The sequence below is a fragment of the Aquarana catesbeiana genome, linkage group LG06 (assembly GCF_042186555.1).
Source record: "Aquarana catesbeiana isolate 2022-GZ linkage group LG06, ASM4218655v1, whole genome shotgun sequence".
Lineage (NCBI taxonomy): Eukaryota > Metazoa > Chordata > Amphibia > Anura > Ranidae > Aquarana > Aquarana catesbeiana.
In genome coordinates this window covers 95,546,432-95,560,960 of record NC_133329.1, presented here as the reverse complement: position 1 = coordinate 95,560,960, position 14,529 = coordinate 95,546,432, and positions in this window count along the sequence as shown.

Genomic DNA, 14,529 nt, shown 5'->3' with positions numbered 1-14,529 from the left:
TTAGATCGAAAAAAGTCCAAAATGTCCAAAGTCGCACCCCAGGCTCTTTTACCTCAAAATTGGTCCAAAATTATCAAAATAACACTCCCGGCCCTTTTAGCCCGGAAATGATCCAAAATCATACCCCCGGCCCATTTAACTCGAAAATGGTCCTAAATTACCAAACTCGCACCCTGACCCTTCTACCCTGAAAGCAGTCCAAAATGACCAAAATCGCACCCCCGGCCTGTTTAGCCTGAAAGCGGTCCAAAATAACCAAAATCGCACCCCGGCCCCTCTATCTCGAAAATGGTCCAAAATGACAAAAATTGCACCCCCCGGCCCTTTTAGCCCGAAAGAAGTGCAAAATGTCCAAAATCGCACCCCAGGCTCTTTTAGCTCGAAATTGGTCCAAAATTATCAAAATCGCACTCCCGGACCTTTAAGCCCGAAAATGGTCCAAAATGACCAAAATCGCACTGCCAGCCCATTTAGCCTGAAATGGGTCAAAAATTACAAAAATCATACTCCTGGCCCTTTTAGCCCAAAATTGGTCCTAAATGACCAAAATCGCACTGCTGGCCCTTTTAGCACGGAAATGGTCCAAAATCGCACCCCCGGCCCTTTTAACTCAAAAATGTTCCAAAATTACCAAAATCACACTGCCGGCCCTTTTAACTCAAAAATGTTCCAAAATTACCAAAATCACAATGTCGGCCCTTTTAGCCCGAAATTGGTCCTAAATGACAAAAGCCGCACCCCCGACCTGAAAGCGGTCCAAAATTACCAAAATCGCACGCCCGGCCCCTTTATCTCGAAAATGGTCCAAAATGACCAAAATCGCACACTCAGCCCTTTTAGCCGAAAGCGGTCCAAAATGACCAAAATTGCACCCTGGACCTTTTAGCCCGAAAGAAGTGCAAAATGTCCAAAATCGCACCCCAGGCTCTTTTAGCCCGAAATTGGTCCAAAATGATCAAAATCGCACTGCCAGCCCATTTAGCCCGAAATGGGTCAAAAATGACAAAAATCATACTCCCGGCCCATTTAGCTTAAAATTGGTCCAAAATGACCAAAATCGCACTCCCAGCCCTTTTAACCCAAAAATGGTACAAAATTACCAAAATTGCACTGCTGGCCCTTTTAGCATGGAAATGGTCCAAAATCGCACCCCGGCCCTTTTAACTCAAAAATGTTCCAAAATTATCAAAATTGCACTGTTGGCCCTTTTAGCCCGAAATTGGTCCCAAATGACCAAAACCACACCCCTGACCTGAAAGCTTGCCAAAATGACCAAAATCGCACGCCCGGCCCCTTTATCTCGTAAATGGTCCAAAATGACCAAAATCGCACACTCTGCCCTTTTAGCCCGAAAGCGGTCCAAAATGACCAAAATCGCACCCCAGGCTCTTTTAGCCTGAAATTAGTACAAAATTACCAAAATCGCACTGCTGGCCATTTTACCCGAAAATGGTCCAATATGACCAAACAATGGCACCCCCGGCCCTTTTAGTCAGAAATTGGTCCAAAGTGACCAAAATCGCACCGCCGGCCCTTTTAACTTGAAAATGGACCAAAATTACCAAAATCGAACTGCCGGCCCTTTTAGCCCAAAATTGGTCCAAAATGACCAAAATCGCACTGCCGACCCTTTTAGCCCGGAAAGGGTCCAAAATCGCACCCTTGGCCCATTTAACTCAAAAATGGTCCAAAATCGCACCTCCGGCCCTTTTAGCCTGAAAGCAGTCCAAAATTACCAAAATTGCATGCCTGGCCCCTTTATCTCAATAATGGTCCAAAATGACCAAAATCGCACCCCCGGCCTGTTTAGCCTGAAAGCGGTCCAAAATAACCAAAATCGCACCCCCCGGCCCCTTTATCTCGAAAATGGTCCAAAATGACAAAAATTGCACCCCCCGGCCCTTTTAGCCAGAAAGTGGTCCAAAATGACCAAATTCACCCCCCGGCCCTTTTAGCCCGAAAGAAGTGCAAAATGTCCAAAATCGCACCCCAGGCTCTTTTAGCTCAAAATTGGTTCAAAATTCTCAAAATCGCACTCCCGGACCTTTTAGCCCGAAAATGGTCCAAAATGACCAAAATCGCACTGCCAGCCCATTTAGCCTGAAATGGGTCAAAAATTACAAAAATCATACTCCTGGCCCATTTAGCTTAAAATTGATCCAAAATGACCAAAATCGCACTCCCAGCCCTTTTGACCCAAAAATGGTATAAAATTACCAAAATCGCACTGCCGACCCTTTTAGCCCAAAATTGGTCCTAAATGACCAAAATCGCACTGCTGGCCCTTTTAGCATGGAAATGGTCCAAAATCACACCCCCGGCTCTTTTAACTCAAAAACGTTCCAAAATTACAAAAATCACACTGCCGGCCCTTTTAGCCCGAAATTGGTCCAAAATGACCAAAATCGCACTGCTGGGCCCTTTTAACTTGAAAATGGTCCAAAATTACCAAAATTGCACTGCTGGCCCTTTTATCCCAAAATTGGTCCTAAATGACAAAAACCGCACCCCCGACCTGAAAGCGGTCCAAAATGACCAAAATCGCATGCCCGGCCCCTTTATCTCGAAAATGGTCCAAAATTACCAAAATTGCACACTCAGCCCTTTTATCCCGAAAGAAGTGCAAAATGTCCAAAATCGCACCCCAGGCTATTTTAGCCCGAAATTGGTCCAAAATTATCAAAATCGCACTCCCGGACCTTTTAGCCCGAAAATGGTCCAAAATGAACAAAATCGCACTGTCAGCCCATTTAGCCCGAAATGGGTCAAAAATTACAAAAATCATACTCCCTGCCCATTTAGCTTAAAATTGGTCCAAAATGACCAAAATCGCACTCCCAGCCCTTTTAACTCAAAAATGTTCCAAAATTACCAAAATTGCACTGCTGGCCCTTTTAGCCCGAAATTGGTCCCAAATGACAAAAACCGCACCCCTGACCTGAAAGCTTGCCAAAATGACCAAAATCGCACGCCCGGCTCCTTTATCTCGAAAATGGTCCAAAATGACCAAAATCGCACCCCAGGCTCTTTTAGCCCGAAATTGGTACAAAATTACTAAAATCGCACTGCTGTCCATTTTACCCTAAAATGGTCCAATATGATCAAAATATGGCACCCCCGGCCCTTTTAGCCAGAAATTGGTCCAAAGTGACCAAAATCGCACCGCCGCCCCTTTTAAATCGAAAATGGTCCAAAGTTACAAAAATCACAGTGCCTGCCCTTTTAGCCCAAATATAGTCCAAAATTACCAAAATCGCACTGCCGACCCTTTTAGCCCGAAATTTGTCCAAAATGACCAAAATCACACCCCCGGCCATTTTAGCCTGAAAATGGTCCAAAATGACCAAAAATGGCACCCCCGCCCTTTTAGCCAGAAATTGGTCCAAAGTGACCAAAATCGCACCGCCGGCCCTTTTAACTCGAAAATGGACCAAAATTACCAAAATCGAACTGCCGGCCCTTTTAGCCCGAAATTGGTCCAAAATGACCAAAATCGCACTGCCGACCCTTTTAGCCCGGAAAGGGTCCAAAATCGCACCCTTGGCCCATTTAACTCAAAAATGGTCCTAAATAACCAAAATCACCCCTCGGCCCTTTTAGCCTGAAAGCAGTCCAAAATTACCAAAATTGCATGCCCGGCCCCTTTATCTCAAAAATGGTCCAAAATGACAAAAATCACACCCCTGGCCCTTTTAGCCTGAATTAGATCCAAAATGACCAAAATCGCACCCCCGGACCTTTTAGCTTGGAAATGGTCCAAAATCGAACCCCCGGCCCACCAGTATCTTTGTAGCCAAATAATTTTATTAAAGAATTCCCTTTGATCTTCACAATTTTGGGGATTTTATTAATGTCCACTAGATGGCATTATTTAGGTTAGTTTGTCTTTATTATTTATATATCTAGCAAGCGTCCCAGCTGTTTATCATAGATGTGCCGGGTGTCTTCTATTGTGTCTCTTGAATGAGATTCTCCGGTAAATCAATCATGGTATCCAGCTCGGACCCAGGTAGCCAATGACGCTGTTCCCTGTAGCGCTGTCTAGCTAATTAATGCGCATGCGCGTGCGCGATCACGTACCCCTGATGACGTCAGTTGTGACGAAACGGCCGTAGGCTCACAACGTGAACTTGCATCGCGCATGCGCGCTTTTAATTTAAACGGCGGTGGAGTCTTTATTTGCTGTTCTGCAACAGTCTCACTGCTACTGTATACTGGCACTTTATACATAATCCTGTGCAGTGTATTTGTAATTTTTAATAAACGTTTTTGGCTCTCTGCACTATTGGAGTCCCCTTTTTCTTTTTTATGGCTTATCCTTCCAATTGTTTTGCCCTGAGTGTTTGCTGCTGCTGCTGAGAAGCTAACATCAAAGGTGATCAGAGGGACATTGGTTGCGGTTCCAACAGGATATCAACGGTGACCTGCTGAGCCTGTTTTGACCCCCCTGAATAAGGGCGGTCGCAGGCTTTCTGGTAAGCCTCCATTTTCTCCGGTGGTGGGCGGCACTATCGATTGGATCATTGGAGTGTAATTCTGCACTTTCATATTATTTTTTTGGACTATTTTTTTTTCACTATTTATTTGTTATTATTGCTTGGATTATATTTTAAGCTTTTTGAGGACGATTTTTACTGATGAAAGTTTACACACTGGTGGTTCATTATTATTATTGATTGCTTATAGTATCTCATTTCCATACCTTCTTTTGTTGTCAATTTTTTTTTGATATTATTATCATCACTATTTGTCATTTCACTTAGATTTATGTCCAGCGCTACACTGATTATTATCCATGGTGAGTATTTTGCAGACCTCGCTTTTTGTCACAAGGTTTTGAAAATTGAAAAAAGAAAAAAAAATAAATTTTTCTTTTCTTTCTTCATTTTCAAAAACAAATGAGAGCTGCAAAATACTCACCATGCCTCTCAGCAAATAGCTTGGGGTGTCTACTTTCCAAAATGGGGTCATTTGGGGGGTTTGTGCCATCTTTGCATTTTATGGCCTTCAAAACTGTGATAGGTAGTGAGGAGTGAAATCAAAAATTTACGCCCTTAGAAATCCTGAAGGTGGTGATTGGTTTTTGGGGCCCGTATGCAACTAGGCTCCCAAAAAGTCCCACCCATGTGGTATCCGTGTACTCAGGAGAAGCAGCAAAATGTATTTTGGGGTGTAATTCCACATATGCCCATGGCCTGTGTGAGCAATATATCATTTAGTGACAACTTTGTGCAAAAAAAAAAAAAGAAAAAAGTTTGTAATTTTCCCGCAACTTGTGGCAAAATATAAAATATTCCATGAACTCAACATGCCTCTCAGCAAATAGCTTGGGGGGTCATTTGGGGGGTTGAACTGTCCTGGCATTTTATGGCCTTCAAAACTGTGATAGGTAGTGAGGAATGAAATAAAAAATTTACGCCCTTAGAAATCCTGAAGGCGGTGATTGGTTTTCGGGGCCCCGTACGTGGTTAGGCTCCCAAAAAGTTTCACACATGTGGTATCCCCATACTCAGGAGAAGCAGCTAAATGTATTTTGGGGTGCAATTCCACACATGCAATGGCCTGTGTGAGCAATATATTATTTAGTGAGAACTTTTTGTAAATTTTTTTTGTCATTATTCAATCACTTGGGACAAAAAAATAATATTTAATGGGCTCAACATGCCTTTAAGCAATTTTCTTGGGGTATCTACTTTACAAAATGGGGTCATTTAGGGGGGTTTGTACTGCCCTGCCATTTTAGCACCTCAAGAAATGAGATAGGCAGTCATAAACTAAAAGCTGTGTAAATTCCAGAAAATGTACCCTAGTTTGTAGACGCTATAACTTGTGCGCAAACCAATAAATATATGCTTATTGACATTTTTTTTACCAAAGACATATGGCTGAATACATTTTGGACTAAATGTATGACTAAAATTGAGTTTATTGGATTTTTTTATAACAAAAAGTAGAAAATATCGTTTTTTTTCTGAATTTTCGGTCTTTTTCCGTTTATAGCGCAAAAAATAAAAACCGCAGAGGTGATCAAATACCATCAAAAGAAAGCTCTATTTGTGGGAACAAAGGGACGCAAATTTCGTTTGGGTACAGCATTGCATGACCGCGCAATTAGCAGTTAAAGCGACGCAGTGCCAAATTGTAAAGATTACTCTGGTCAGGAATGGGGTAACTCCTTCCGGGGCTGAAGTGGTTAACTCGCAAATAGTCTAAAATTATCAAAATCACACTGCCGGCCCTTTAACTTTAAAATGGTACAATTTTAGCCTGAAATTGGTCCTAAATGACCAAAATCGCACCCCCTGCCCTTTTAGTCCAAAAGCGGTCCAAAATGACCAAAATCGCACCCCCGGCCCCTTTATCTCAAAAGTGGTCCAAAATCGCTCCCCCGGTCCTTTTAGCCTGAAAGCTGTCCAAAATGACCAAAATCGCACCCCGGCCCTTTTTGGCCCGAAAGCTGTCCAAAATTACCAAAATCGCACCCCCTGGCCCTTTTAGCCCAAAAGCGGTCCAAAATGACCAAAATCACACCCCCGGCCCCTTTATCTCGAAAATGATCCAAAATGACCAAAATCGCACCCCGACCCTTTTAGCCCGAAAGCTGTCCAAAATTACCAAAATGCACCCCCGGCCCCTTTATCTTGAAAGCGGTCCAAAATGGCACTTCCAGCCCTATTAGCCCGAAAGCGGTCCAAAATGACCAAAATCACCCCCCCCGACCCCTTTATCTCGAAAATGGTCTACAATGACCTCTTTGCATTTGCGTTCTCTTTCAAAGTGTCTCCTGACCACTCTTCCTCAGATTGTTCCATACACAGGATGAGGAGGATATAGGAGGAAACAATATAGACATTTTTCAGGGTTCTCAAATAAGGAGAAACATCCACCAAAAATAGCAAAAAGAAAAAGCTGTTGTAAGCTTGAAAGAATGTGACATCAGATTATTTATTTTATACATTATAAAGCATTGTCCACAGAGCTTTACAGAGCACATTGATTCCTTATCTGTTCGTAGACAGAAGACAACCATTGGATCTTTAGACGTTTGGGGCATTAAAAATTAGCAGTTAAGCCATGTTTTTAGCTCCCCCTCCAAACAGATTGGGATATTCACATGATGTTCTACATCACTCTCATGTAGCTATGGTGTGAGAACTACTGACAAACAATCCACCAAATCATCCTGCTGCCAGACCCCCATATATCACTTGAGAAAAAGAGCAGTCATTTGCGTAGTTTTGTTGCGTTTATTGCGGGATAAAACTTGGTTGGGGTAAAGGAAGATATGGGATGCCCATAGCACTTAGTGAATTGTCATCACATTGGTAAGACATTGGTTATCAGCTTTAGCCTTGAAATGATGCACCTCTAACATTCACAGTCTTTTTCCTCTGCATATCTCCTCTGCAGACTATTGCTCCTCCTCCTCTGCACTGACTCCTGCAGAATATCACTCCTCTAAATTCCTCTCCTCTTTTACAAATCCTCCACTGCAAAATTGTTAGAATACTGTTGCTTCACTTCCAATAAAACAAGAAGGGATCACTCTGAATAACCCCAGCTTGCTGGCTGTACTTTGTTAAGGTAGTAAAGTCTCTAAATGGTGACGCTTTAGCAAATCAATAAGCCAGAGGCATGCAATACCTCTCCCTGGTGGCTCAGTGAATTTGGTAGCTACACTCTGTACCTCTCCCCGGCGGCCTAGCACATGGTAATAGGTGGACTACTGTTCCCAGACAGTCCATAACTGCAAACGCTGCATTCCCCGGCCACAGCATTCTGCACTACTCTCAACAATTCTCCTTTTGCTTCTTTCACACTGAACTTCTCTAAAAAGGGCAAGTTCTGTGTTCCCTGGTTACAGAGCATTGATCTACTCTCCTCGATCCTACTGTTGCTTCTCCTTCACCGATCTCCTCCTGTGTGCAAGTCCTGTGTTACCCGGTCACAGCAGCCTGACACCAACGCCATGGTGAAGATCCTTATCCAGGAACACATCCTAACAGCTCCTCCATCCCTCCTCCACGCTCGGCGTGCCCCCCATGTGGGGATGCCCTGCGGCAGCTACCTATAGCTCCATTCTTCTTTTCCTGCTCCTTCAGAACTCCTCCCTAGAAGCATGTGACCTCAGCTTATATGGGAGGCCTGCCCCCCGCCAATACCGACTGGTAATTGGTCAGAGCTCCACACATGAGCTGCCTGCTACTCAAACCTCAGGTCTAACCCCTGTTCCAGAATAATCTTCCTGAAAGCAGGGGAGGCACCTCTGAGTCAGAGCACAGGTGGCCACACCCACTACTACACTAAACACTCCCAGTCCCAAATCAAAACAACCAGGCCCGGGAATGTTGTTTTTTTTATTTTTGGAGCAGCTGGCTCCAGCAAAATGGTGGCCGGAGCCGCCGCTCGATCTTCCCCCTTGTGTTGAATAAGTGGAGAGAGGAAGGGGGCTCGATCCGTGCAGCCAATGAATTGGCTTCTTTAGCTGCACGGCCCCTCCCCTCTCCACTGAAGCAGAAGACACGGCATCGCCGTCGCCGTGTCTTGCCGAAAAGTTCCCCAGCTCGTACTGTGCAAGCGCTGCCTTAATTGACGAGGGGAACTTTCTCGGCAGAACACCGGCTGCTCCTGCACTGAGCGGGGGGGCTGCACTGAGGGGGGGCTGCATTGAGGGGGGTCTGCACTAATAGAGAGGGGTCTGCACTAATAGAGGGGGGCTGCACTGAGGGGGGTCTGCACTAATAGAGGGGGGCTGCACTGAGGGGGGCTGCACTAATTGAGGGGGCTGCACTAATTGAGGGGGGCTGCACTAATTGAGGGGGCTGCACTAATTGAGGGGGGCTGCACTAATTGAGGGGGGCTGCACTGAGGGGGGCTGCACTAATAGAGGGGGGCTGCACTGAGGGGGGTCTGCACTAATAGAGGGGGGTCTGCACTGATGGAGGGGGTCTGCACTGATGGAGGGGTCTGCACTGAGGGGGTCTGCACTGATGGAGGGGGTCTGCACTGAGGGGGTCTGAACTGAGGGGGTCTGCACTGATGGAGGGGGGTCTGCACTGAAGGGGTCTATACAGACTCTGCCGGGGGCACCTGATGCAAGGACAGACTCTGCCGGGGGCACCTGATGCAAGGACAGACTGCTGGTGGCAGGCGACATGGCTAGTGACACGCTCAGGGATCCCACTGATTCGGCATTATGGTGAGTTGAATGATTTAATTTTATATTACAATGTAATAATAGAAATAATGCGCTTCAATAATCCTGACACCATAACAACCATGGTGCCGGGATGATTGAAGCGTTAACACCAGGTGTTTGGAGTATCTTTACCTGCTGATTGTTAAACTTTCTAGAATACACATATTTCTATTGTGCAGGATCTGGGGCTGCTGTCCCGTCATTCCCCTCTCCCCCTTTTCTTCTCCCCCTTTCCCTCTCCATCCCTCATTCATCTCAGACTCTAACCACACCCTCTTGAGCCACGCCCATTTAACCCATGCCCACATTTCACGTAGGCCACGCCCATTTTCACCGCTCATTTTATATTTTTTGCTAAGCCACACCTATAAATGAATGCCCCGCCCCCTAATTATTGTACGCCTACAGCCAAAAAAGTGTCCCACATTTTTTTTTGCAATGTTGGCAACTATGCTACACTGAAAGCTTTAAACCCAGAAAATCCTATTCTAGCACCTACCTTATGGTAAAGGGTGCTACACTCAAAAAATAAATATTCAATTGCTAGTCGAAAATGCAATTGATTAATGTATACAAAATACATTGGGAAATGGAATTCAAACAATAGTTGTAAGATATGTTTGTAAAGCCGGGTACACACTAATGCCGCGTACACATGGTCGGACTTTTCGTCTACAAAAGTCCGACGGACGCCGATGGACCAAAGCTGGCTGACAATCCGATCGTGTGTGGGCTTCCCCGGACTTTCAGCAGACTTTTTCAGTCCCAAATCTGACGGACTGTAGATTTGAAACATGCTTTAAATCTTTACGTCGTAACTCCGCCGGACCCAGAAATCCGCTCGTCTGTATGCTAGTCCGACGGACAAAAACCCACGCTAGGGCAGCTATTGGCTACTGGCTATCAACTTCCTTATTTTAGTCCAGTGTACGTCATCACGTACGAATCCGTCTGACTTTTGTGTGATTGTATGCAGGCAAGTCCGTTCGTTAGAAAGTCTGCCGCAAGTCCACCAAAAGTCCGTCGAAAGTCTGTCGGACGGGCTGTCGAAATTTTGTAGCCGAAAAGTCCGACCGTGTGTACGCGGCATAACAGTTTCATTTTTCGTTCGGAGCTGCTGTACTAACCATGCAAGGTTATTTCAGCGATCTCCCCCGCTGAGCTGTTGTGTTCTGGCAGGAGGACGCTCCACCGATCTTTACCGATCCCATGCTGAGCTGTCAATTGTAGCTTCACTGTGGAGGGGGGTGCAGAAGACACAGCCGACAACAGAAGCCCCATAGTAAGTCTATTGCCCCATACACATGATCAGACTTTCCGCCAACAAAACCGTGGATTTTTGTTCAAAGGTTGTTGGCTCAAACTTGTCTTGGATACACACGGTCACACAAATGTTGGCCAACAATTACAAACGTGAGAACGCGGTGACGTACAACATATACGACGAGCCGAGAAAAAGGAAGTTCAATAGCCAGTGTGGTGCCTTCTGCTTGATTCTGAACATGCGTGAACTTTTGTGCGACGGACTTGTGTACACACGATCAGAAATTCCGACAACAAAGTTTTGTGGGTGGAAAATTTGAGAACCTGCTAGCAAACATTTGTTGGTGGAAAGTCCGACAGCAAATGTTCGATAGCGCATACACATGGTCGGACTTTCCGACAACAAGCTCACATCAAACATTTCCCATTGGAAATTTTGATCGTGTGTACGCAGTCTAAGAAGCAGTAGTCTTTAGTCTCCTTGTTGTACAGCCATGTACACAGGGACTGGCTCCATGCAGAGCAATAACTGTACTCGGAGCACACAGGAATGTCATGCATTTCCTGTTAGAGCTTCACAACTTGTACCATTAAATGCCTATTAGCCAGATGATTTCGCTTGGTGCTTTATGGCACGCACTGTGCCTTGTATAAAAACCTGAGAAAAGGGAGCACGAGTTCGCTTTCACTTTCTGCCCTCTGCTAGGATCTGACAGGTTGACATGGTCAGCCACTACAGGCCTTGTATACTGAAGGGAAGCACCCCCTGCATTGTCCTTAGCAACCAGTCGGATTCTCTTTCTAAACTGTCCATTGCTGTAATAAAGGGTGACACAGGGAAAGTGTGATTGGTTGCTATGGGCAACACAGATTGAAATTCATTTATTCTTCTTTCAGGCACATTGACAGATGGGGGTTAATGGGCTTTATGGAACATAGGTCTCTAAATGTAGTTGCCATCAGAAACCAGACTGCTGTCAGTGTAATAACCCAACTTAAAGGGTTAGTTCACCTTTGCATAAATGTATCTATGCAGATAAAGGGAATCTATACAGTGCCTTGAATTGCCTTGATTCATACCCCTTGAAATTTTCCACATTTTGTCATATTAAATCCAAAAATGTAAATGTATGTTATTGGGATTTTATGTGATAGACCAACACAAAGTGGCACATATATGTGAAGTGGAAGGAAAATGATAAATGTTTTTCAAATTTGTTTACAAATAAATATTCAAAAAGTGCGGTGTGCGATTGTATATGCCCCCTTTACTCTAATACACCTAACTAAAATCTAGGGGAACTAATTGCCTTCAGAAGTCACCTAATTAGTAAATAGAGTCCACCTGTGTGTAGTTTAATCTCAGTATAAATACAGCTGTTCTGTGAAGCCCTCAGAGGTTTGTTAGAGAACCTTAGTGAACAAACAGCATCATGAAGGCCAGGGAATACACCAGACAGGTCAGGGATAAAGTTGTAGAGAAGTTTAAAGGTTATAAAAAAAATAGGTTATAAAAAATATCCCAAGCTTTGAACATCTCACAGAGCACTGTTCAATCCATTATTGAAAAATGGAAAGAGTATGGCACAACTGCACACCTACCAAGATATGACCCTCCACCAGGGCCAGGGGAGGGCTGGCAGCCTTAGGCCTGGGGAAAGGCCAGTCAAATGTCCCATTGAACTACCGAATCAGCTCACCATAACCAGTGCCCATCAGCACAGCCTTACCAGTGCCTATTAGCACAGCCTCACCAATGCCCATCAATGTAGCCTCACCAGTGTCCATCAATGCAGCCTCACCAGTGCCCATCAATGCAATCTGTTCAGTGCCCATCAATGTAGCCTCATCTGTGCCCATTAATGCAGCCTCACAAGTGCCCATCAATGCAGTCTGTTCAGTGCCCATCAATGCAGTCTGTTCAGTGCATGGAGATTAGTGAGAGGAGAGCCGCTGGATTACACAGCGTGGCCGCTGTCATACAAAGTCCCACCTCCTGGACTGGCCCCTATGATAGATGTCATCAGTGTGCTGTTTATCATAGGACCCAGTCGAGGAGGCGGTACTCCGTATGAAAGCGGCCACCAGGTAATTGGGAGATCCCCACTCTGTGTAATCTGGCGGTGCTTGCCCTCCCTCTGAGGCAGCCCAATGGGCCCAATGGGACCCATGGTAGGGTTGGGCCTGGGCGCCCTCCCACTGCCCCAGCTCGCAGTGCACCTGCCCTGGATCGGCCCTGCAAAACGGAGACAAAACCAGGGACAGACTTAATCCAGGGACAGTGTCCTCAGTCCGGGGACTGTCCACGGAAACCACTGCACCAGCTCGCAGTGCATCCGCCCTGGATCGGCCCTGCAAAGCAGGAACAAAACCGGGACGGAATTAATCCAGGGACAGTATCCTCAGTCCGGGGACTGTCCCCGGGAATCAGGGACATCTGGTCAACCTAGGCTAGTGGCCAGCAGGCCACGCAGGATATGGCCACTGACCTGTGGGTCCTGCTGGCCATGGCATGTTGGTCCTGCAGGCCGCTGGCTTGTAGGTTCTACTGGCCACTGACCTGTGGGTCCTGCTGGGAGCTGGCCATGGGCTGTGGGTCCTGCTGGCCATGGCCAGCTTCCAGCATGATCAACAGGCCATGGCCAGCTCCCAGAAGGCCCACAGTGTTGAGGGCTATTTTGAGGTTACTGGGTGGGCACTGGCCTGGGGCAGGGTAAATAGGGTGTATGGGGGGTAGATGGGGTGTGGGGTTAAGCTGTGGGTGTCAGGGTCTCTCACCTCAGCAATGGCAGCTGCCCGTGCCAGCTCAGCAGGTCCTTGCATGGCCTCCTCCGGTCCTGGGGGTGTGATGCTCCTGTCCTGGGGTCAAGTAAACTTGCAGCCTGAGCCAGTCATGTGGGTCCCGACTCCCTGGCGCACCCTGCTGCCTTTGCCTGCCTCCAAGATCTGGGAGTTGTAGTTTACTGGCTGCATAGCGCTGCTCTCAGTTCTCCACCCACCTGGAGCTTGAGCGCGTGTGGACTACAACCAGGGGCGTATCATGAAATCAATGGGCCCATGTGTGAGATCCAAAGTGGGCCCCCTATGCAGTGTGAAAGTCGAAGTGAGCTGTTGCAAAAAGTGGGCATGGTTTAAGTTGCAATAAATTTTGGGCGTGGCTTAACGGGGTGTGGTTAAATAGAGTCTGAGATGACTTACATATTTCAGAATGTGGTAATGGTAAATAGGGAGTACCTGGGTCCTGGCCATGCTGAGTGACTCCAATCATCAGGACCAGGACCCAGGTACTCCCACTGCCACTATGTACACCTGTGCCGGGGGGTCTCCCTTACCAAAGAAACATGTGCGCTACTCCACTCAGCAGGGCCAAGACCCAGGTACTCCCACTGCCACTCTATACACCTGAACTAGCTGGGAGGGCTCTATTACCAAAGAAACATGTGTGTGTGTGCCACTCCACTCAGCAGGGCCACCAGGTACTCATGAGTCTGCTGTTCCTGGCCACCACAGTCGCCACAGCGTCAGTACAGGCTGGAGCAGCTTCCAATCCAGTCCTCACGTCGGCACCTGCCTCTCTCTCTTCACAGCTCTTCACAGCTCCGTCCTTGTAATTTGAGTGTGCCAAAATTGAGAGTGTGCCAATCCCAGGACAAGATCATCCAGTGCCCAGGGCAAACTCCTCACCCCCATATACCCCCTTCTAGCACAAATCCCCCCTCTCAGCACAAATCCTCACTCCCCACATCCCCCTTACAAAATAAATCCCCCTAAAACCCCTCCATTCACAAATTCTCTTACTCCCAATCCTCCCTCTCAGCATAGAACCCTGCCCCCTCCATCTCCCCCCTAGCAGCAAAAGTCCCCCTTTCAGCACAAATTCTCACCCTCATATAACCCCTTCCAGTACAAATCCCCCTTCTCAGTACAAACCCTTGCCTCCCCCTCCTTTCCCAGCATAAATCCCCCCTCTTAGCAGAAATCCTCCCCATCTCTCCCTCCCAGCATAAATCTTCTCCCATCTCCCTTCCCAGCATACATTCCCCCTCTTAGCAAAAATCCTCCCCCAT